The following is a 22782-nucleotide window of genomic DNA, read 5'->3' on the forward strand; positions in this document are numbered from 1 at the left end:
GTACAGAGTTATATAGAGTACAGAAAGAAAAGGCAAACGGTAACAAATCTGACATATAGGGTGGATATGCTTGCATGCAAGCCATGTGAGAACAAAACACCAGCTGTTTACAATCAGGACTCACATTAGGGAACATTTTCTTTTTTGCTATTCCCTAATCACAGAGTTGGCCAGGCACCCAAGGACCCACAGAACACTTACAGTAGGCCTTCATTATATTCCCACATTGCAGAAAGGGAATTTGGGAGTTGAGGTGGAGCCCATGTTCTTACACACCACACAATGTGTGATCCCAAACACCCCCACTAATAAACATATTATTTTTCCCATTAGGCAATACATTTATCCAATAAGTGAGCCTTTGCTTCAGCCCCCTTGCACTGGGGAATAAGCCAAAGCCACTGATAAGAGAATCCAAGCTTTGTGTGGCTCAGTGGTTGAGCATCCACCCATGCACCAAGAGATCTCCAGTTCTATTCCTAGTGAGGGCACATGCCTGGTTTGTGGGATCGATCCTCAGTGGGTGCTGTGCAGGAGGTAGTGAATCAACATTTCTTTCTCATCAATGTTTCTATCACTCATCCTTCCCCCTACCCCTCTCTCTAAAAATCAATAAAAATGTATTTTTTAAAAAGTAAAAGAAGAAAACCCAGACATTCCATTGGTAACAACTGCCCCACAGCTTTGTGGAGACAACAACATGACCCATTGCTTATTTGGAACTCCATTCCCCAAAAAGTGTGGCCATAAAGCCATGGAATGCAGTAAAAGCCTCACTTACCACTTAAAAACCCATGTGTACTAGGTAGTGGAGATATCTCACTCCATTAACAGGGGCTGAGGTAAATATTTTCCATGCTACTCTGGATAATCTGTGCACAAGGGAAACACCAAGCTTACTTTGGTAAATTTGCCATCCATCATAGATTTTCCCACCAGCCAAGCTGGAGAAAGCAGCTGGACACTACAAAAGAAATGTATTGATGTGTGGTGGTTATGTCATTCACTTCCTTGGAACAGAGACCTTGGCTCAACTTTGAAATTAACCAGCTCTGTAGGGCTGCCCTAGAGGCACTGCAGACAGTGCTGCATTAACTATTATGGAATATTTATGCTTTGGAGAATCAGTTAACTCACTCTAGCACTAATGAAAAAGACTCTGGAATTGCAGAAAATAATACAACCCTGTAATGCTGTCCAGACTCCCCTCAGGGTAGAGAGATTTACAGAGCTGTGAAAGTAATATTATGCCTGGGATAAGGGACTGTTGGAACCTCTCTTAGGAGGTTATCCCCTTGTACTATTGTAGAAAGCCTGCACTTCCCAAAGAAAAGTATTTGCCCTTGACAGGGACCCCACCCACATAATTTGGTTAACTTTCTTTCAGATTTTGAGGTGAAGCCCCACACTTCAAAGTTAGAAACTCCAAATTTCCAAACAATTAAGAGATGCTGAAAGACTTTATGACACCACTAATTGATAGAGGTGCTATCCCTTGCATTTTCAACAGAATCATGAACCTAACACAGGCCCCATACCTACCATTATAAAACTAAAATCTGGGATCAGGTACTATCTGTCCAGGAGGCAGTGGCCACATTGTAAAAGCTGATAGGTCCTGCTTTGATTAATGGCCAGTCTGGGGTTTTTAGAACACCTGGGGATGAGATGGAAACTAGAAAGTTTGATCCTTCTCAGTGTTTCAATGGACAAACCCTTAGAAATACCAGGTAATGAAAGATTGACTCCTTCATTTTTTTCCACTCAGAGCCAGCTAGGCTCTCTCAAAACACCTCCTGCCACTCCTCCCTCAAACGTGGATTTGACCAGAATGGAAATTGCCAACAATCAAGCAATCATGAAAATTAATAACATGTTAGCTCAGTGTTGTCAATTTGCAACACAGAGAACCCCAAGCTGTACTGCACAAAAAAGCAAAAGTCTGAGTGGAATTGGATTCTTTAGACATCAGCTTCTTGAGCTTGTTCCTGAGGTTGAGTGCTAATACTATGCCTTTGCCTTCAGGCCAGAGCCTAAGCAGGCCACAGACACCCTGTGCTGTGAAAGCTGCTACTGCAGAATAGCCTCAGAGAGTTTTTCCCAAAGTCCCTTTAACAGCATGTGTGAATTTTCACTGTCTGTCTTACATGTGCATGTTGTTGCACCATCACTCAGTCCTTATCTACTTATCTTTGTCTCCATCAGTTATCCATCAGTTAGTGGTATATCCATTTTCCAACTGAGGGCTGTGGGTTGAGTCTTTACAACATGTCAAGAAAAATGATTTTCTGAGACTCACACAGAAGACTCAGTGGGATTTTTTTGCATTAAATCACATCTCTGTGTTTCTGAAGTCCCATTTCCCTTAATCCAATAGGGGAAGAAGTATAACTGGGGCTTCACTAGAGATAAAAGTAAAGCTAGTGTCCAGAGTTTCCTTTCCATTGTGTAGTTAAGTCCAGTACACCATCAAGATACTTGCAGTCCTTTAGTCCACTGTGTGCGCGGTCCACACGGTTGTGGACCATATGGGGAAAAGCAGGGGTGGAAAAACCTGCAAGCTATGCAAGCCAGGAGTCAAACCAGTGTACAAGAGAAAACAAGAGCACGAAAAAGGAGTGCCTGTGTTTAGGGAATTTAATAGCCCAAATGGTCCTACGATAGGGAATTTAATGAACGCACCTCAAAAGATAGACACAACACCCACATGAAACACTGTTTCTAGCACAATTATGAATACCAAAGGCAACACCTACAAAGGAGGTAAGCATTGTAGTTCCATCACCTTCATTAAATGTCTTACTTTACCATGCTTCAAGGAAGATATGAGTATTTTATCATGGACTTCTTGTTTATTTTTCCAGATATTGAAACATAGTCAAAATATCGCATGTTTTTTCCTCACGCATCACATAAAATCAATACATTTGGAAATGGAAGTAGCACGACAGTATGTGAACAGTGTAGTTTTAATTACTCAGTGAAGAATAGCTCACTGTGTAAACCTTCGTGGAACATTGTAACATTATTTGGTACATATCGGATTTTTGTAAAGGTTTCACCACACACTAAAATGACTTCATAGGAAAGTAACTATTTGATGAATCTTGGAACACTATCCTCCTGTGAATGCCATTAAATTAAAACACTTCAGGCTTTATACATGCATTCTAAACAGCAAGGAATCTCTGTGTTACTCAAAGAATGAGACATATCTCTAAGAGTGGTCATGTTGTAATTTCACTGGGAAACTGCCTCCAATCAGCTACTTTAAGCATACTAATTGCAAAGGCTCTGAGTCAAGTACAGTTTTATTGTTGGATTGAGTTTTACATTGGCTAAAAGTGCAGGGAAATGCATGTTCTCTTTTACAATGTTCTGTGTACAGATTATTTGAAATAACTGATTTTAACAAAATTTCTATCTCCTAATGATAATCCACAGTATTTATTTCAGGTAAAACACACTCTTTCAGGAAATGGTTTGATTTCCTAATGCTGAAGAGTAGACATGAATATTTTCAGTGGAATTGACTTGTGCATGATCTAAGATTTATTGGAATACATTCCAGATACTTAATGCAGGAAGAAGTTTATGACATATCATAAATTCAATGTATTTCAACATGCAAAGAGCAAACATTGTGTCGAAGAGTGCAGTTTTAGTGTTCTGGCTATCCTCAAATTGTGTAAAACTGGAGTGAACTTAGCGAAGGCACCTAGGAAGATGTGCACAATACTCGTGATAAACAGTGCTTTTCGCACATTTATGAAGACTAAAGAAAAGACTCGCTAACCAGTCAGACAATGTAGTAACAGCACCTTCTCTAAATATCTTTTTTTTTTTAATTTTATTATTGTTTAAAATATTACAGATGTCCCTTTTTCTCCCCAATGACCCCTTCCACCCCATTCCTTCCCCTTCCCCAGTCCCTCTCCCCACCATTGTCCATGTCCTTGGGTTGTATATATATGCATATAAATTATTTGGGTACTCCCTACCTCTCCACCCACCCACCCTCCTCCACCCCTCTGACATTCATCAGTCTCATCCATGCTTCCATGTCATTGAATCTATTCTGTTCATCAGTTTATTAAGTTCCTTAGATTCCACGTATAAGCGAGATCATGTGATATTTGTCTTTCACTGCCTGGCTTATTTCCCTTAGCATAATATTCTCCAGGTCCATCCATACTGTCCCAAAGGGTATGAGATTCTTCTTCTTTACAGCTGTGTAGTATTCCATGGTGTAAATGTCCTAAAGCTTTTTTATCCACTCATCTACTGATGGGCACTTGGGCTGTTTCCAGATCTTAGCTATTGTAAACTGTGCTGCTATGAACATCGGGGTGCATATATCCTTTCTGATGAATGTTTCAGGATTCTTAGGATACATTCCTAGGAGGGGAATAAATGGGTCAAACAGCAGCTCCATTTTTAATTTTTTAAAAACCTCCATACTGTTTTCCATAGTGGTTGCACCAGTCTGCATTCCCACCAGCAGTGTACTAAGGTTCCCCTTTCTCCAAACCCTCGTCAGCACATGTCGTTTGTTGATTTGTTGATGGCAGCCATTCTGATAGGTGTGAAGTGATACCTCATTGTAGTTTTAATTTGCATCTCCCTGATGATTAGCGACGTCGAGCATTTTCTCATGTGTCTCTTGGCCATCAGTATGTCCTCTTTGGAGAAGTGTCTATTTAAGTCCTTTGCCCATTTCTTAATTGGGTTGTTTGTCTTTCTCTTGTTGAGTGCTATGAGTTCTTTGTACACTTTGGAAATTAGCCACTTATCAGATTCATCCTTGGCAAATATGTTTCCCAGACAGTGGGGTTCCTTTGTATTTTGAGGCTGTTATCTTTTGCTGTGCAGAAGCTTTTTAGTTTGATGTAGTCCCATATGTTTATTTTTTCCTTTTTTCTCTTGCCCTAGGAGATGTATCAGTGAAAAGTCGACTACGTAGGATGTCTGTAACTATACTGCCTATGTTTTCTTCCAGGATTTTTATGGTTTCGTGACTTGCGTTTAAGTTTTTTATCCACTTTGAGTTTATTTTTGTGTATGGTGAAAGTTGGTGGTCTAGTTTCATTCTTTTGCATGTATCTGTCCAATTTTCCCAGTACCACTTATTGAAGAGACTGTCCTTACTCCATTGGATACTCTTGGCTCTTTTGTCAAATATTAACTGACCATAATGGTGTGGGTCTATTTCTGGCGACTCTGTTCTGTTCCATTGATCTATATGCCTGTTGTTGTACCAATACCAGGCCGTTTTGATTACAGTGGCTTTGAAATATAGTTTGAAGTCTGGTAATGTGATCCCTCCCACTCTGTTCTTTTTTCTCAAGATGGCTGCAGCTATTCGGGGTCTTTTTTGGTTCCATATAAATTTTCAAAATGTTTGTTCTAGGTCTGTGAAATATGCTGTTGGTATTTTCATAGGAATTGCATTAAATTTATAAATTGCTTTGGGTAGTATAGACATTTTAATGATATTAATTCTTCCATTCCATGAGCACGGTATCTTCTTCCACTTGTTTAAATCTTCCCCTATTTCTTTTTTCAGTGTCACATAGTTTTCTGAGTACATGTCCTTTACATCCTTGGTTAAGTTTATTACTAAGTATCTTATTTTTTTAGTTGCAATGGTAAATGGTATTGCTTTTTTTGTTTCTTTCTCTGAAAGTTCATTGTTGGTATATAGGAATGCCATTGATTTCCGGATGTTGATTTTGTATCTACCTACCTTGCCAAATTTATTTATCAAATCTAGTAGTACTTTGATGGAGTCTTTAGGGTTTTCCATGTACAATATCATGTCATCTGCAAATAATGACAGTTTTACTTCCCCCTTTCCAATTTGGATACCTTTTATGTTTTCTTCCTGTCTGATGGCTATGGCGAGGACTTCCAGTACTATTTTGAATAAGAGTGGTGAAAGTAGACATCCCTGTCTTGTTCCAGTTTTTAATGGAAATGGTTTAAGTTTTTGCCCATTGACTATGATGTTGGCTGTAGGTCTCTCGTATATGGCCTTTATAATGTTGAGGTATGATCCCTCTATTCCCACTTTGCTGAGAGTTTTTATCAGAAATTGGTGCTTGATTTTGTTGAATGCTTTTTCTGCATCTATTGATATGATCATATGATTTTTGTCCTTCATTTTGTTTATGTGATGTATCACATTTATTGATTTGCGGATGTTGTACCAGCCTTACATCCCTGAAATAAATCCCACTTGGTCATGATGTATGATCTTTTTAATGTATTGCTGGATCCGGTTTGCTAGTATTTTAGTGAAGATTTTAGCATCTATGTTCATCAGGGATATTGGCCTGTAATTTTCTTTCTTTGTAGTATCTTTATCTGGTATTGGGATTAGGGTGATGCCAGCCTCATAAAAAGAGTTTGGGAGTTTTCCCTCCTCTTGAATTTTCTGGAATAGTTTGAATAGAATAGGTGTTAATTCTTTGAATGTTTGGTAAAACTCACCTGTAAATCCATTTGGTCCAGGACTTTTGTTTGCTGGGAGTTTTTTGATTACTGCTTCAATTTCATTAGTTGTTATCAGCCTATTTAGGTTTTCTGACTCTTCTTGATTCAGCTTTGGAAGGTTGTATGTTTCTAGGAATTTGTCCATTTCCCCTATGTTGTCCAATCTTTTGGCATACAGTTGCTCATAATATTTTCTTACAATCTTTTGTATCTATTGGATCAGTTGTTATATCGCCTCTTTCATTTCTGAATTTATTTATTTTATTTATTTATTTATTTGGGTCCTCTCTCTTTGTTTCTTAGTGAGTCTGGCTAAAGGTGCATCAATCTTATTTACCTTTTGAAAGAACCGGCTCTTGGTTTCATTGATTTTTTGTATTGTTTTTTTAGTCTCTATGTCATTAATCTCTGCTCTGACTTTTATTGTTTCCTTCCTTCTACTTCCTTGTGGATTTTCTTGCTGTTCTCGTTCTAGTTCTTTTAGTTGTTGTGTTAGATGGTTCATTAAATCTTTTTCTTGTTTCTTGAGATGGGCATGTAATGCTATGAATTTTCCTCCCAAGACTGCTTTTGCCGTGTCCCATAGGTTTTGGGCTGTTGTCTATTCATTTTCATTACTTTCCATGAAGTGTTTGATTTCTTCCTTGACCTCCTTGGTAACCTATTTATTGTTTAATAACATGCTATTTAGTCTCCATGTGTTTGAATATTTTTGAGTTTTTTTATAGTGGTTGATTTCTAGTTTCATGACATTGTGATCCGAGAAGATGCTTGATATGATTTCAATCTTCTTATATTTCTAGAGACTTGCCTTGCACCCTAACATGTGGTCTATTTTTGAGAATGTTCCATGTGCACTGGAGAAGAATGTGTATTCTGCTGTTTTTGGGTGAAATGTTCTATGTCAATTAAATCCATTAGGTCTAGTGATTCATTTAAAGTCTGCATTTCCCTGTTGACTTTTTGTCTTGATGATCTGTCCAATGCTGACAGTGGGGTGTTAAAGTCCCCCACTAGATTTGTGTTGCTGTCAATCTCCCCTTTGAGGTCCCCCAAGAAATTTTTTATACATGTAGGTGCTCCTGTATTGGGTGCATAAATGTTTATAAGGGTTATTTCCTCCTGTTGGATTGAACCCTTTAGTAATATGTAGTGACCGTCTTTGTCTCTTGTTATGGTCTTTATTTTGAAGTCTGTTTTGTCAGAAATAAGAATTGCTACTCCAGCTTTCTTTTCCTTTCCATTTTCATGGAATATTTTACTCCATCCCTTCACTTTTAGCCTGTGTGAGTCTTTTGCTCTCAGATGGGTCTCTTGTAAACAGCACATATTTGGGTCCTGTTTTCTTATCCATTCAGCTACCCTTTGTCTTTTGATTGGACCATTTATTCCATTTTCATTTAAGGTTACTATTGATATCAATTTATTTAATGCCATTTTCCCCCTTTATGCTGATGTACCTTTCTCTCACTATTCCTTCTTTTTCTTAAAGCATTCCTTTAGCATTTCTTGCAGTGCTGGTTTGGTGGTACTGAATTCCTTTGGCCTTTTTTTGGTCTGGAAAGCTCTTTATTTCACCTTCAAATTTAAATGATAGCCTTGCTGGATAAAGCAGTCTTGGTTGCATGTTCTTGCTTTTATTACTTGCACAACTTCATGCCACTCCCTTCTGGCCTGAAGAGTCTGTTGAGAAATCATGTGTCAGTCTTATGGGGGTTCCCTTGTAGGTCACTGCTTGTCTCTCTCTTGCAGCCCTTAGTATTTTTTCTTTGTCCTTGACATTTGCCATTTTAATTATGATGTGCCTTGGAGTGGGTCTCTTTGGGTCCCTCTTCTTTGGAACCCTCTGTGTTTCCTGAACTTGTGTAGCTTTCTCCTTCGCTGGCCTAGGGAAGTTTTCTATAATTATTTCTTCCACCAAGTTCTCTATTCCTTGCTCTCTTTGCTCCCCCTCTGGCACTCCTATACTGCGTATGTTGTTTTGCTTCATGTTGTCCCAAAGTTCCCTTAGACTGTCGTCATGTTTTTTCTTTTTGCTGCTCTGATTGTGTGATTTTCTCTACCTTGTCTTCTAAGTCACTTATTCTATCCTCTGCTTCATTGAGCTTGCTTTTAATCCCTTCTAGTGCATTCTTGATATCAGATACAGCATTCTTTATCTTTGAGTTTTATTTATGGTATATATATCTTTTTTCATGTTTTCACTAAGGTTCTCGATCTTATCATCTAGAGGCTTCTTAAGTGCCTTGAACATCTTCAAAGAGCTGCTGCTTGAAACAGTCCACATGCACATCTCCCATACTTCTGTGCTCGTTTCACTACCTGGATTTTGGTTTCCTCTTCTTTCTTTGAAATGACAAGCCTTCTTTCTGCATGCTACACACAGCTGGTAGCAGTTTCAGTCTGAAGCATGTTGGCGCTCTCAAAACGCTGTGTAATTTATGTAGAGTGTGTCACGCTCCAGCAATGAATACACAACTTAGAGCTCCTTTCACCACAGACACGCAAACACACCTTTTGGTGAAAGTCCTACTCCAGGTCACTTGGAAATGTAAGGGTGTCATCGAGAAAATGAAGTAAATCATGCTTTTGCACACTGCAGGCAATAGAAATGACCTCTTGTACATGCCCGTCTGAATTTCGAAAAAATGCCCTTCTTTTCTGGTTTCTTGAAAGTTGCCAACACATTAGGAGAAAGATCGTGTTTGAGCAAGAGTGATGCAGTGTGCGTATTTCTCATTTCAAGTGATTTGGGAAACATACTCCTTATTTTTCCACATGGTGTTAGAAACACCATGAGGCTTGCACGAGATTGAAACAATGCCTCCCAAAACGTATTCCAGCAGTAAAAACACACGTTTCTACAAAGACTTTGAAGGAGCAAGCAAAAGCCTAGTGGCTGAGTGTTCTTTCAGAGAGAAACACGTGCATTTCATCTTTCTGGAGTGAGTTTTCAGCCTTGAATTCACATGCATTTTGTACTGTGCAGAATGGAGCTACCTGCTCAGGAATGGTGTCATAGAAGCACCTTTCCTACAGGAGCTTATTGCAACATTCATTGTCTGGCTAAGTTCTTTAGGGTTGGTTTTGAAAGGTCTTTCAACTTTGGTCAAATCCCGCTTCGTACGAAATTTTTTCAGAGCGCTCTTTCCAAGTGTCCACAAAGAGCTGCTGCTTCAAACTGTCCACATGCACATCTCCCATACTTCTGTGCTTGTTTCACTACCTGGATTTTGGTTTCCTCTTCTTTCTTTGAAATGACAAGCCTTCTTTCTGCATGCTACACACAGCTGGTAGCAGTTTCAGTCTGAAGCATGTTGGCGCTCTCAATACGCTGTGTAATCTATGTAGAGTGTGTCACTCTCCAGCACTGAATACGCAACTTAGAGCCCCTTTCACCACACAAACGCAAACACATCTTTTTGTGAAAGTCCTACTTCAGGTCACTTGGAAATGTAAGGGTGTCATCGAGAAAATGAAGTCAATCATGGTTTTGCACTCTGCAACTGATAGAAATGCCCTCTTGTACAGACCCATTTGAATTTCACTGCAAAATGTCCTTCTTTTCTGGTTTCTTGAATGTTCTGAACACATTAGGAGAAAGATCGTGTTTGAGAACGAGTGATGCAGTGTGCGTTTTCCTGGATTTCAAGTAATTTGGGGAACATACTCCTTATTTTTCAACATTGTGTAAGAAACAACATGAGGTTTGCAAGAGATTGAAACAATGCATCCCAAAACGTATTCCAGCAGGGAAAACACACGTTTCTACAAAGACTTTGAAGGAGCAAGCAAAAGCCTAGTGGCTGAGTGTTCTTTCAGAGAGAAACACATGCATATCATCTTTCTGGAGTCAGTTTTCAGGCAGGAATTCATATGAATTTTGTGGTGTGCAGAATGTAGGTACCTCCACGGGGGTTTTGTCATAGAAGCACCTTTCCAGCAGGAGCTAATTGCAACATTCATTGTTTGGCTAAGTTCTTTAGGGTTGGTTTTGGGAGTTCTTTCAACTTTGGCCAAATCCCGCTTGATATGAAATTTTTTCACAACACTGTTTCCAAGTGTCCACATAAGCTGCTGCTTGAAACTGTCCACATGCACATCTCCCATACTGGTGTGCTCCTTTCACTACTTGGATTTTGGTTTCCTCTTCTTTCTTTGAAATGACAAGCCTTCTTTCTGCATGACCCACACCCTTTTAGCAGTTTCAGTTTGAAGCATGTTGGTGCTCTGAAAACCCTGTGTAACCTATGTAGAGTGTGTCACTCTCCAGCACTGAATACACAACTTAGAGCTCTTTTCACCACAGACTCGCAAACACATCTTTTTGTGATATTCCTACTTCAGGTCACTTGGAAATGTAAGGGTTTCATCGAGAAAATGAAGTCATTCGTGGTTTTGCACTCTGCAACCAATGGAAATGACCTCTTGTACATGCCCGTCTGAATTTCACTACAAAATGCCCTTCTTTTCTGGTTTCTTGAAAGTTCTCAACACATTAGGAGAAAGAGCATGTTTGAGAACGAGTGATGCAGTGTGCGTTTTCCTGGATTTCAAGTATTTGGGAAACATAGTCCTTATTTTTCCACATTGTGTAAGAAACAACATGAGGTTTGCAAGAGATTGAAACAATGCATCCCAAAACTTATACCAGCAGGGAAAACGCACGTTTCTACAAAGACTTTGAAGGAGCAAGCAAAAGCCTAGTGGCTGAGTGTTTTTTCAGAGAGAAACACATGCATTTCATCTTTCTGGAGTGAGTTTTGAGCCAGGAAATCATATGCATTTTGTACTGTGCAGAATGTAGCTACCGGATAAGGGGTTCTGTCATAGAAGCACCTTTCCAGCCGGAGCTTATGCAACATTCATCCTTTGGCTATGTTCTTTAGGTTTGGTTATGGAAGGTCTTTCAACTGGCTAAATCACGCTCCATACGAACGTTTTTCACAGCACTGTTTCCAAGTGTCCACAAAGAGCTGCTGCTTGAAGGAGCAAGCAAAAGCCTAATGGCTGAGTGTTCTTTCAGAGAGAAACACGTGCATTTCATCTTTCTGGAGTGAGTTTTCAGCCTTGAATTCACATGCATTTTGTACTGTGCAGAATGGAGCTACCTGCTCAGGAATGGTGTCATAGAAGCACCTTTCCTACAGGAGCTTATTGCAACATTCATTGTCTGGCTAAGTTCTTTAGGGTTGGTTTTGAAAGGTCTTTCAACTTTGGTCAAATCCCGCTTCGTACGAAATTTTTTCAGAGCGCTCTTTCCAAGTGTCCACAAAGAGCTGCTGCTTCAAACTGTCCACATGCACATCTCCCATACTTCTGTGCTTGTTTCACTACCTGGATTTTGGTTTCCTCTTCTTTCTTTGAAATGACAAGCCTTCTTTCTGCATGCTACACACAGCTGGTAGCAGTTTCAGTCTGAAGCATGTTGGCGCTCTCAATACGCTGTGTAATCTATGTAGAGTGTGTCACTCTCCAGCACTGAATACGCAACTTAGAGCCCCTTTCACCACACAAACGCAAACACACCTTTTGGTGAAAGTCCTACTTCAGGTCACTTGGAAATGTAAGGGTGTCATCGAGAAAATGAAGTAAATCATGCTTTTGAACTCTGCAGCCAATAGAAATGACCTCTTGTACATGCCCGTCTGAATTTCGTTCAAAATGCCCTTCTTTTCTGGTTTCTTGAAAGTTGCCAACACATTAGGAGAAAGAGCGTGTTTGAGCAAGAGTGATGCAGTGTGCGTATTCCTGCATTTCAAGTGATTTGGGAAACATACTCCTTATTTTTCTACATGGTATTAGAAACAACATGAGGCTTGCACGAGATTGAAACAATGCATCCCAAAACGTATTCCAGCAGGGAAAACACACGTTTCTACAAAGACTTTGAAGGAGCAAGCAAAAGCCTAGTGGCTGAGTGTTCTTTCAGAGAGAAACACATGCATATCATCTTTCTGGAGTCAGTTTTCAGGCAGGAATTCATATGAATTTTGTGGTGTGCAGAATGTAGGTACCTCCACGGGGGTTTTGTCATAGAAGCACCTTTCCAGCAGGAGCTTATTGCAACATTCATTGTCTGGCTAAGTTCTTTAGGGTTGGTTTTGAAAGGTCTTTCAACTTTGGTCAAATCCCGCTTCGTACGAAATTTTTTCAGAGCGCTCTTTCCAAGTGTCCACAAAGAGCTGCTGCTTCAAACTGTCCACATGCACATCTCCCATACTTCTGTGCTTGTTTCACTACCTGGATTTTGGTTTCCTCTTCTTTCTTTGAAATGACAAGCCTTCTTTCTGCATGCTACACACAGCTGGTAGCAGTTTCAGTCTGAAGCATGTTGGCGCTCTCAATACGCTGTGTAATCTATGTAGAGTGTGTCACTCTCCAGCACTGAATACGCAACTTAGAGCCCCTTTCACCACACAAACGCAAACACATCTTTTTGTGAAAGTCCTACTTCAGGTCACTTGGAAATGTAAGGGTGTCATCGAGAAAATGAAGTCAATCATGGTTTTGCACTCTGCAACTGATAGAAATGCCCTCTTGTACAGACCCATTTGAATTTCACTGCAAAATGTCCTTCTTTTCTGGTTTCTTGAATGTTCTGAACACATTAGGAGAAAGATCGTGTTTGAGAACGAGTGATGCAGTGTGCGTTTTCCTGGATTTCAAGTAATTTGGGGAACATACTCCTTATTTTTCAACATTGTGTAAGAAACAACATGAGGTTTGCAAGAGATTGAAACAATGCATCCCAAAACGTATTCCAGCAGGGAAAACACACGTTTCTACAAAGACTTTGAAGGAGCAAGCAAAAGCCTAGTGGCTGAGTGTTCTTTCAGAGAGAAACACATGCATATCATCTTTCTGGAGTCAGTTTTCAGGCAGGAATTCATATGAATTTTGTGGTGTGCAGAATGTAGGTACCTCCACGGGGGTTTTGTCATAGAAGCACCTTTCCAGCAGGAGCTAATTGCAACATTCATTGTTTGGCTAAGTTCTTTAGGGTTGGTTTTGGGAGTTCTTTCAACTTTGGCCAAATCCCGCTTGATATGAAATTTTTTCACAACACTGTTTCCAAGTGTCCACATAAGCTGCTGCTTGAAACTGTCCACATGCACATCTCCCATACTGGTGTGCTCCTTTCACTACTTGGATTTTGGTTTCCTCTTCTTTCTTTGAAATGACAAGCCTTCTTTCTGCATGACCCACACCCTTTTAGCAGTTTCAGTTTGAAGCATGTTGGTGCTCTGAAAACCCTGTGTAACCTATGTAGAGTGTGTCACTCTCCAGCACTGAATACACAACTTAGAGCTCTTTTCACCACAGACTCGCAAACACATCTTTTTGTGATATTCCTACTTCAGGTCACTTGGAAATGTAAGGGTTTCATCGAGAAAATGAAGTCATTCGTGGTTTTGCACTCTGCAACCAATGGAAATGACCTCTTGTACATGCCCGTCTGAATTTCACTACAAAATGCCCTTCTTTTCTGGTTTCTTGAAAGTTCTCAACACATTAGGAGAAAGAGCATGTTTGAGAACGAGTGATGCAGTGTGCGTTTTCCTGGATTTCAAGTATTTGGGAAACATAGTCCTTAGTTTTCCACATTGTGTAAGAAACAACATGAGGTTTGCAAGAGATTGAAACAATGCATCCCAAAACTTATACCAGCAGGGAAAACGCACGTTTCTACAAAGACTTTGCAGGAACAAGCAAAAGCCTAGTGGTTGAGTGTTCTTTCAGAGAGAAACACACGCATTTCATGCTACTTGAGTGAGTGTTCTGCTTGGAATTCATATGCATTTTGTACTGTGCAGAATGTAGCTACCTGCTGGGGAGCTGTGTCATTGAAGCACCTTTCCTGCCTGAGCTTAATGCAACATTCATTGTTTGGCTAAGTTCGTTAGGGTTGATTTTGGAAGGTCTTACATCTTTGGCCACATCCAGCTTCGTAAGAAAGTTTTGTACTGCACTGTTTTAAAGTGTCCACAAAGAGCTGCTGCTTGAAACTGTCCACATGCACATCTCCCATACTGCTGTGCTCGTTTCACTACCTGGATTTTGGTTTCCTCTTCTTTCTTTGAAATGACAAGCCTTCTTTCTGCATGTTACACAGCTGGTAGCAGTCTCAGTCTGAAGCATGTTGGTACTCTCATAATGCTGTGTAACCAATGTAGAGTGTGTCACTCTCCAGCACTGAATACACAACTTAGAGCTCCTTTCACCACAGACACGCAAACACACCTTTTGGTGAAAGTCCTACTCCAGGTCACTTGGAAATGTAAGGGTGTCATCGAGAAAATGAAGTCATTCGTGGTTTTGCACTCTGCAACCAATGGAAATGACCTCTTGTACATGCCCGTCTGAATTTCACTACAAAATGCCCTTCTTTTCTGGTTTCTTGAAAGTTCTCAACACATTAGGAGAAAGAGCATGTTTGAGAACGAGTGATGCAGTGTGCGTTTTCCTGGATTTCAAGTATTTGGGAAACATAGTCCTTATTTTTCCACATTGTGTAAGAAACAACATGAGGTTTGCAAGAGATTGAAACAATGCATCCCAAAACTTATACCAGCAGGGAAAACGCACGTTTCTACAAAGACTTTGAAGGAGCAAGCAAAAGCCTAGTGGCTGAGTGTTTTTTCAGAGATACACATGCATTTCATCTTTCTGGAGTGAGTTTTGAGCCAGGAAATCATATGCATTTTGTACTGTGCAGAATGTAGCTACCGGATAAGGGGTTCTGTCATAGAAGCACCTTTCCAGCCGGAGCTTATGCAACATTCATCCTTTGGCTATGTTCTTTAGGTTTGGTTATGGAAGGTCTTTCAACTGGCTAAATCACGCTCCATACGAACGTTTTTCACAGCACTGTTTCCAAGTGTCCACAAAGAGCTGCTGCTTGAAGGAGCAAGCAAAAGCCTAGTGGCTGCGTGTTCTTTCAGAGAGAAACACGTGCATTTCATCTTTCTGGAGTGAGTTTTCAGCCTTGAATTCACATGCATTTTGTACTGTGCAGAATGGAGCTACCTGCTCAGGAATGGTGTCATAGAAGCACCTTTCCTACAGGAGCTTATTGCAACATTCATTGTCTGGCTAAGTTCTTTAGGGTTGGTTTTGAAAGGTCTTTCAACTTTGGTCAAATCCCGCTTCGTACGAAATTTTTTCAGAGCGCTCTTTCCAAGTGTCCACAAAGAGCTGCTGCTTCAAACTGTCCACATGCACATCTCCCATACTTCTGTGCTTGTTTCACTACCTGGATTTTGGTTTCCTCTTCTTTCTTTGAAATGACAAGGCTTCTTTCTGCATGCTACACACAGCTGGTAGCAGTTTCAGTCTGAAGCATGTTGGCGCTCTCAATACGCTGTGTAATCTATGTAGAGTGTGTCACTCTCCAGCACTGAATACGCAACTTAGAGCCCCTTTCACCACACAAACGCAAACACATCTTTTTGTGAAAGTCCTACTTCAGGTCACTTGGAAATGTAAGGGTTTCATGGAGAAAATGAAGTCAATCATGGTTTTGCACTCTGCAACTGATAGAAATGCCCTCTTGTACAGACCCATTTGAATTTCACTGCAAAATGTCCTTCTTTTCTGGTTTCTTGAATGTTCTGAACACATTAGGAGAAAGATCGTGTTTGAGAACGAGTGATGCAGTGTGCGTTTTCCTGGATTTCAAGTAATTTGTGGAACATACTCCTTATTTTTCAACATTGTGTAAAACTACATGAGGTTTGCAAGAGATTGAAACAATGCATCGCAAAACGTATTCCAGCAGGGAAAACACACGTTTCTACAAAGACTTTGAAGGAGCAAGCAAAAGCCTAGTGGCTGAGTGTTCTTTCAGAGAGAAACACATGCATATCATCTTTCTGGAGTCAGTTTTCAGGCAGGAATTCATATGAATTTTGTGGTGTGCAGAATGTAGGTACCTCCACGGGGGTTTTGTCATAGAAGCACCTTTCCAGCAGGAGCTAATTGCAACATTCATTGTTTGGCTAAGTTCTTTAGGGTTGGTTTTGGGAGTTCTTTCAACTTTGGCCAAATCCCGCTTGATATGAAATTTTTTCACAACACTGTTTCCAAGTGTCCACATAAGCTGCTGCTTGAAACTGTCCACATGCACATCTCCCATACTGGTGTGCTCCTTTCACTACTTGGACTTTGGTTTCCTCTTCTTTCTTTGAAATGACAAGCCTTCTTTCTGCATGTTACACAGCTGGTAGCAGTCTCAGTCTGAAGCATGTCGGTACTCTCATAATGCTGTGTAACCAATGTAGAGTGTGTCACTCTCCAGCACTGAATACACAACTTAGAGCTCCTTTCACCACAGACACGCAAACACACCTTTTGGTGAAAGTCCTACTCCAGGTCACTTGGAAATGTAAGGGTGTCATCGAGAAAATGAAGTCATTCGTGGTTTTGCACTCTGCAACCAATGGAAATGACCTCTTGTACATGCCCGTCTGAATTTCACTACAAAATGCCCTTCTTTTCTGGTTTCTTGAAAGTTCTCAACACATTAGGAGAAAGAGCATGTTTGAGAACGAGTGATGCAGTGTGCGTTTTCCTGGATTTCAAGTATTTGGGAAACATAGTCCTTAGTTTTCCACATTGTGTAAGAAACAACATGAGGTTTGCAAGAGATTGAAACAATGCATCCCAAAACTTATACCAGCAGGGAAAACGCACGTTTCTACAAAGACTTTGCAGGAACAAGCAAAAGCCTAGTGGTTGAGTGTTCTTTCAGAGAGAAACACACGCATTTCATGCTACTTGAGTGAGTGTTCTGCTTGGAATTCATATGCATTTTGTACTGTGCAGAATGTAGCTACCTGCTGGGGAGCTGTGTCATTGAAGCACCTTTCCTGCCTGAGCTTAATGCAACATTCATTGTTTGGCTAAGTTCGTTAGGGTTGATTTTGGAAGGTCTTACATCTTTGGCCACATCCAGCTTCGTAAGAAAGTTTTGTACTGCACTGTTTTAAAGTGTCCACAAAGAGCTGCTGCTTGAAACTGTCCACATGCACATCTCCCATACTGCTGTGCTCGTTTCACTACCTGGATTTTGGTTTCCTCTTCTTTCTTTGAAATGACAAGCCTTCTTTCTGCATGTTACACAGCTGGTAGCAGTCTCAGTCTGAAGCATGTCGGTACTCTCATAATGCTGTGTAACCAATGTAGAGTGTGTCACTCTCCAGCACTGAATACACAACTTAGAGCTCCTTTCACCACAGACACGCAAACACACCTTTTGGTGAAAGTCCTACTCCAGGTCACTTGGAAATGTAAGGGTGTCATCGAGAAAATGAAGTCATTCGTGGTTTTGCACTCTGCAACCAATGGAAATGACCTCTTGTACATGCCCGTCTGAATTTCACTACAAAATGCCCTTCTTTTCTGGTTTCTTGAAAGTTCTCAACACATTAGGAGAAAGAGCATGTTTGAGAACGAGTGATGCAGTGTGCGTTTTCCTGGATTTCAATTATTTGGGAAACATAGTCCTTATTTTTCCACATTGTGTAAGAAACAACATGAGGTTTGCAAGAGATTGAAACAATGCATCCCAAAACTTATACCAGCAGGGAAAACGCACGTTTCTACAAAGACTTTGAAGGAGCAAGCAAAAGCCTAGTGGCTGAGTGTTTTTTCAGAGATACACATGCATTTCATCTTTCTGGAGTGAGTTTTGAGCCAGGAAATCATATGCATTTTGTACTGTGCAGAATGTAGCTACCGGATAAGGGGTTCTGTCATAGAAGCACCTTTCCAGCCGGAGCTTATGCAACATTCATCCTTTGGCTATGTTCTTTAGGTTTGGTTATGGAAGGTCTTTCAACTGGCTAAATCACGCTCCATACGAACGTTTTTCACAGCACTGTTTCCAAGTGTCCACAAAGAGCTGCTGCTTGAAGGAGCAAGCAAAAGCCTAGTGGCTGAGTGTTCTTTCAGAGAGAAACACGTGCATTTCATCTTTCTGGAGTGAGTTTTCAGCCTTGAATTCACATGCATTTTGTACTGTGCAGAATGGAGCTACCTGCTCAGGAATGGTGTCATAGAAGCACCTTTCCTACAGGAGCTTATTGCAACATTCATTGTCTGGCTAAGTTCTTTAGGGTTGGTTTTGAAAGGTCTTTCAACTTTGGTCAAATCCCGCTTCGTACGAAATTTTTTCAGAGCGCTCTTTCCAAGTGTCCACAAAGAGCTGCTGCTTCAAACTGTCCACATGCACATCTCCCATACTTCTGTGCTTGTTTCACTACCTGGATTTTGGTTTCCTCTTCTTTCTTTGAAATGACAAGCCTTCTTTCTGCATGCTACACACAGCTGGTAGCAGTTTCAGTCTGAAGCATGTTGGCGCTCTCAATACGCTGTGTAATCTATGTAGAGTGTGTCACTCTCCAGCACTGAATACGCAACTTAGAGCCCCTTTCACCACACAAACGCAAACACATCTTTTTGTGAAAGTCCTACTTCAGGTCACTTGGAAATGTAAGGGTTTCATGGAGAAAATGAAGTCAATCATGGTTTTGCACTCTGCAACTGATAGAAATGCCCTCTTGTACAGACCCATTTGAATTTCACTGCAAAATGTCCTTCTTTTCTGGTTTCTTGAATGTTCTGAACACATTAGGAGAAAGATCATGTTTGAGAACGAGTGATGCAGTGTGCGTTTTCCTGGATTTCAAGTAATTTGGGGAACATACTCCTTATTTTTCAACATTGTGTAAGAAACAACATGAGGTTTGCAAGAGATTGAAACAATGCATCCCAAAACGTATTCCAGCAGGGAAAACACACGTTTCTACAAAGACTTTGAAGGAGCAAGCAAAAGCCTAGTGGCTGAGTGTTCTTTCAGAGAGAAACACATGCATATCATCTTTCTGGAGTCAGTTTTCAGGCAGGAATTCATATGAATTTTGTGGTGTGCAGAATGTAGGTACCTCCACGGGGGTTTTGTCATAGAAGCACCTTTCCAGCAGGAGCTAATTGCAACATTCATTGTTTGGCTAAGTTCTTTAGGGTTGGTTTTGGGAGTTCTTTCAACTTTGGCCAAATCCCGCTTGATATGAAATTTTTTCACAACACTGTTTCCAAGTGTCCACATAAGCTGCTGCTTGAAACTGTCCACATGCACATCTCCCATACTGGTGTGCTCCTTTCACTACTTGGATTTTGGTTTCCTCTTCTTTCTTTGAAATGACAAGCCTTCTTTCTGCATGACCCACACCCTTTTAGCAGTTTCAGTTTGAAGCATGTTGGTGCTCTGAAAACCCTGTGTAACCTATGTAGAGTGTGTCACTCTCCAGCACTGAATACACAACTTAGAGCTCTTTTCACCACAGACTCGCAAACACATTTTTTTGTGATATTCCTACTTCAGGTCACTTGGAAATGTAAGGGTTTCATCGAGAAAATGAAGTCATTCGTGGTTTTGCACTCTGCAACCAATGGAAATGACCTCTTGTACATGCCCGTCTGAATATCACTACAAAATGCCCTTCTTTTCTGGTTTCTTGAAAGTTCTCAACACATTAGGAGAAAGAGCATGTTTGAGAACGAGTGATGCAGTGTGCGTTTTCCTGGATTTCAAGTATTTGGGAAACATAGTCCTTATTTTTCCACATTGTGTAAGAAACAACATGAGGTTTGCAAGAGATTGAAACAATGCATCCCAAAACTTATACCAGCAGGGAAAACGCACGTTTCTACAAAGACTTTGAAGGAGCAAGCAAAAGCCTAGTGGCTGAGTGTTTTTTCAGAGAGAAACACATGCATTTCATCTTTCTGGAGTGAGTTTTGAGCCAGGAAATCATATGCATTTTGTACTGTGCAGAATGTAGCTACCGGATAAGGGGTTCTGTCATAGAAGCACCTTTCCAGCCGGAGCTTATGCAACATTCATCCTTTGGCTATGTTCTTTAGGTTTGGTTATGGAAGGTCTTTCAACTGGCTAAATCACGCTCCATACGAACGTTTTTCACAGCACTGTTTCCAAGTGTCCACAAAGAGCTGCTGCTTGAAGGAGCAAGCAAAAGCCTAGTGGCTGAGTGTTCTTTCAGAGAGAAACACGTGCATTTCATCTTTCTGGAGTGAGTTTTCAGCCTTGAATTCACATGCATTTTGTACTGTGCAGAATGGAGCTACCTGCTCAGGAATGGTGTCATAGAAGCACCTTTCCTACAGGAGCTTATTGCAACATTCATTGTCTGGCTAAGTTCTTTAGGGTTGGTTTTGAAAGGTCTTTCAACTTTGGTCAAATCCCGCTTCGTATGAAATTTTTTCAGAGCGCTCTTTCCAAGTGTCCACAAAGAGCTGCTGCTTCAAACTGTCCACATGCACATCTCCCATACTTCTGTGCTTGTTTCACTACCTGGATTTTGGTTTCCTCTTCTTTCTTTGAAATGACAAGGCTTCTTTCTGCATGCTACACACAGCTGGTAGCAGTTTCAGTCTGAAGCATGTTGGCGCTCTCAATACGCTGTGTAATCTATGTAGAGTGTGTCACTCTACAGCACTGAATACGCAACTTAGAGCCCCTTTCACCACACAAACGCAAACACATCTTTTTGTGAAAGTCCTACTTCAGGTCACTTGGAAATGTAAGGGTTTCATGGAGAAAATGAAGTCAATCATGGTTTTGCACTCTGCAACTGATAGAAATGCCCTCTTGTACAGACCCATTTGAATTTCACTGCAAAATGTCCTTCTTTTCTGGTTTCTTGAATGTTCTGAACACATTAGGAGAAAGATCGTGTTTGAGAACGAGTGATGCAGTGTGCGTTTTCCTGGATTTCAAGTAATTTGTGGAACATACTCCTTATTTTTCAACATTGTGTAAAACTACATGAGGTTTGCAAGAGATTGAAACAATGCATCGCAAAACGTATTCCAGCAGGGAAAACACACGTTTCTACAAAGACTTTGAAGGAGCAAGCAAAAGCCTAGTGGCTGAGTGTTCTTTCAGAGAGAAACACATGCATATCATCTTTCTGGAGTCAGTTTTCAGGCAGGAATTCATATGAATTTTGTGGTGTGCAGAATGTAGGTACCTCCACGGGGGTTTTGTCATAGAAGCACCTTTCCAGCAGGAGCTAATTGCAACATTCATTGTTTGGCTAAGTTCTTTAGGGTTGGTTTTGGGAGTTCTTTCAACTTTGGCCAAATCCCGCTTGATATGAAATTTTTTCACAACACTGTTTCCAAGTGTCCACATAAGCTGCTGCTTGAAACTGTCCACATGCACATCTCCCATACTGGTGTGCTCCTTTCACTACTTGGACTTTGGTTTCCTCTTCTTTCTTTGAAATGACAAGCCTTCTTTCTGCATGACCCACACCCTTTTAGCAGTTTCAGTTTGAAGCATGTTGGTGCTCTGAAAACCCTGTGTAACCTATGTAGAGTGTGTCACTCTCCAGCACTGAATACACAACTTAGAGCTCTTTTCACCACAGACTCGCAAACACATCTTTTTGTGATATTCCTACTTCAGGTCACTTGGAAATGTAAGGGTTTCATCGAGAAAATGAAGTCATTCGTGGTTTTGCACTCTGCAACCAATGGAAATGACCTCTTGTACATGCCCGTCTGAATTTCACTACAAAATGCCCTTCTTTTCTGGTTTCTTGAAAGTTCTCAACACATTAGGAGAAAGAGCATGTTTGAGAACGAGTGATGCAGTGTGCGTTTTCCTGGATTTCAAGTATTTGGGAAACATAGTCCTTATTTTTCCACATTGTGTAAGAAACAACATGAGGTTTGCAAGAGATTGAAACAATGCATCCCAAAACTTATACCAGCAGGGAAAACGCACGTTTCTACAAAGACTTTGCAGGAACAAGCAAAAGCCTAGTGGTTGAGTGTTCTTTCAGAGAGAAACACACGCATTTCATGCTACTTGAGTGAGTGTTCTGCTTGGAATTCATATGCATTTTGTACTGTGCAGAATGTAGCTACCTGCTGGGGAGCTGTGTCATTGAAGCACCTTTCCTGCCTGAGCTTAATGCAACATTCATTGTTTGGCTAAGTTCGTTAGGGTTGATTTTGGAAGGTCTTACATCTTTGGCCACATCCAGCTTCGTAAGAAAGTTTTGTACTGCACTGTTTTAAAGTGTCCACAAAGAGCTGCTGCTTGAAACTGTCCACATGCACATCTCCCATACTGCTGTGCTCGTTTCACTACCTGGATTTTGGTTTCCTCTTCTTTCTTTGAAATGACAAGCCTTCTTTCTGCATGTTACACAGCTGGTAGCAGTCTCAGTCTGAAGCATGTTGGTGCTCTCA

Source organism: Miniopterus natalensis, chromosome 1, assembly GCF_054644295.1.
Source record: "Miniopterus natalensis isolate mMinNat1 chromosome 1, mMinNat1.hap1, whole genome shotgun sequence".
NCBI lineage: Eukaryota > Metazoa > Chordata > Mammalia > Chiroptera > Miniopteridae > Miniopterus > Miniopterus natalensis.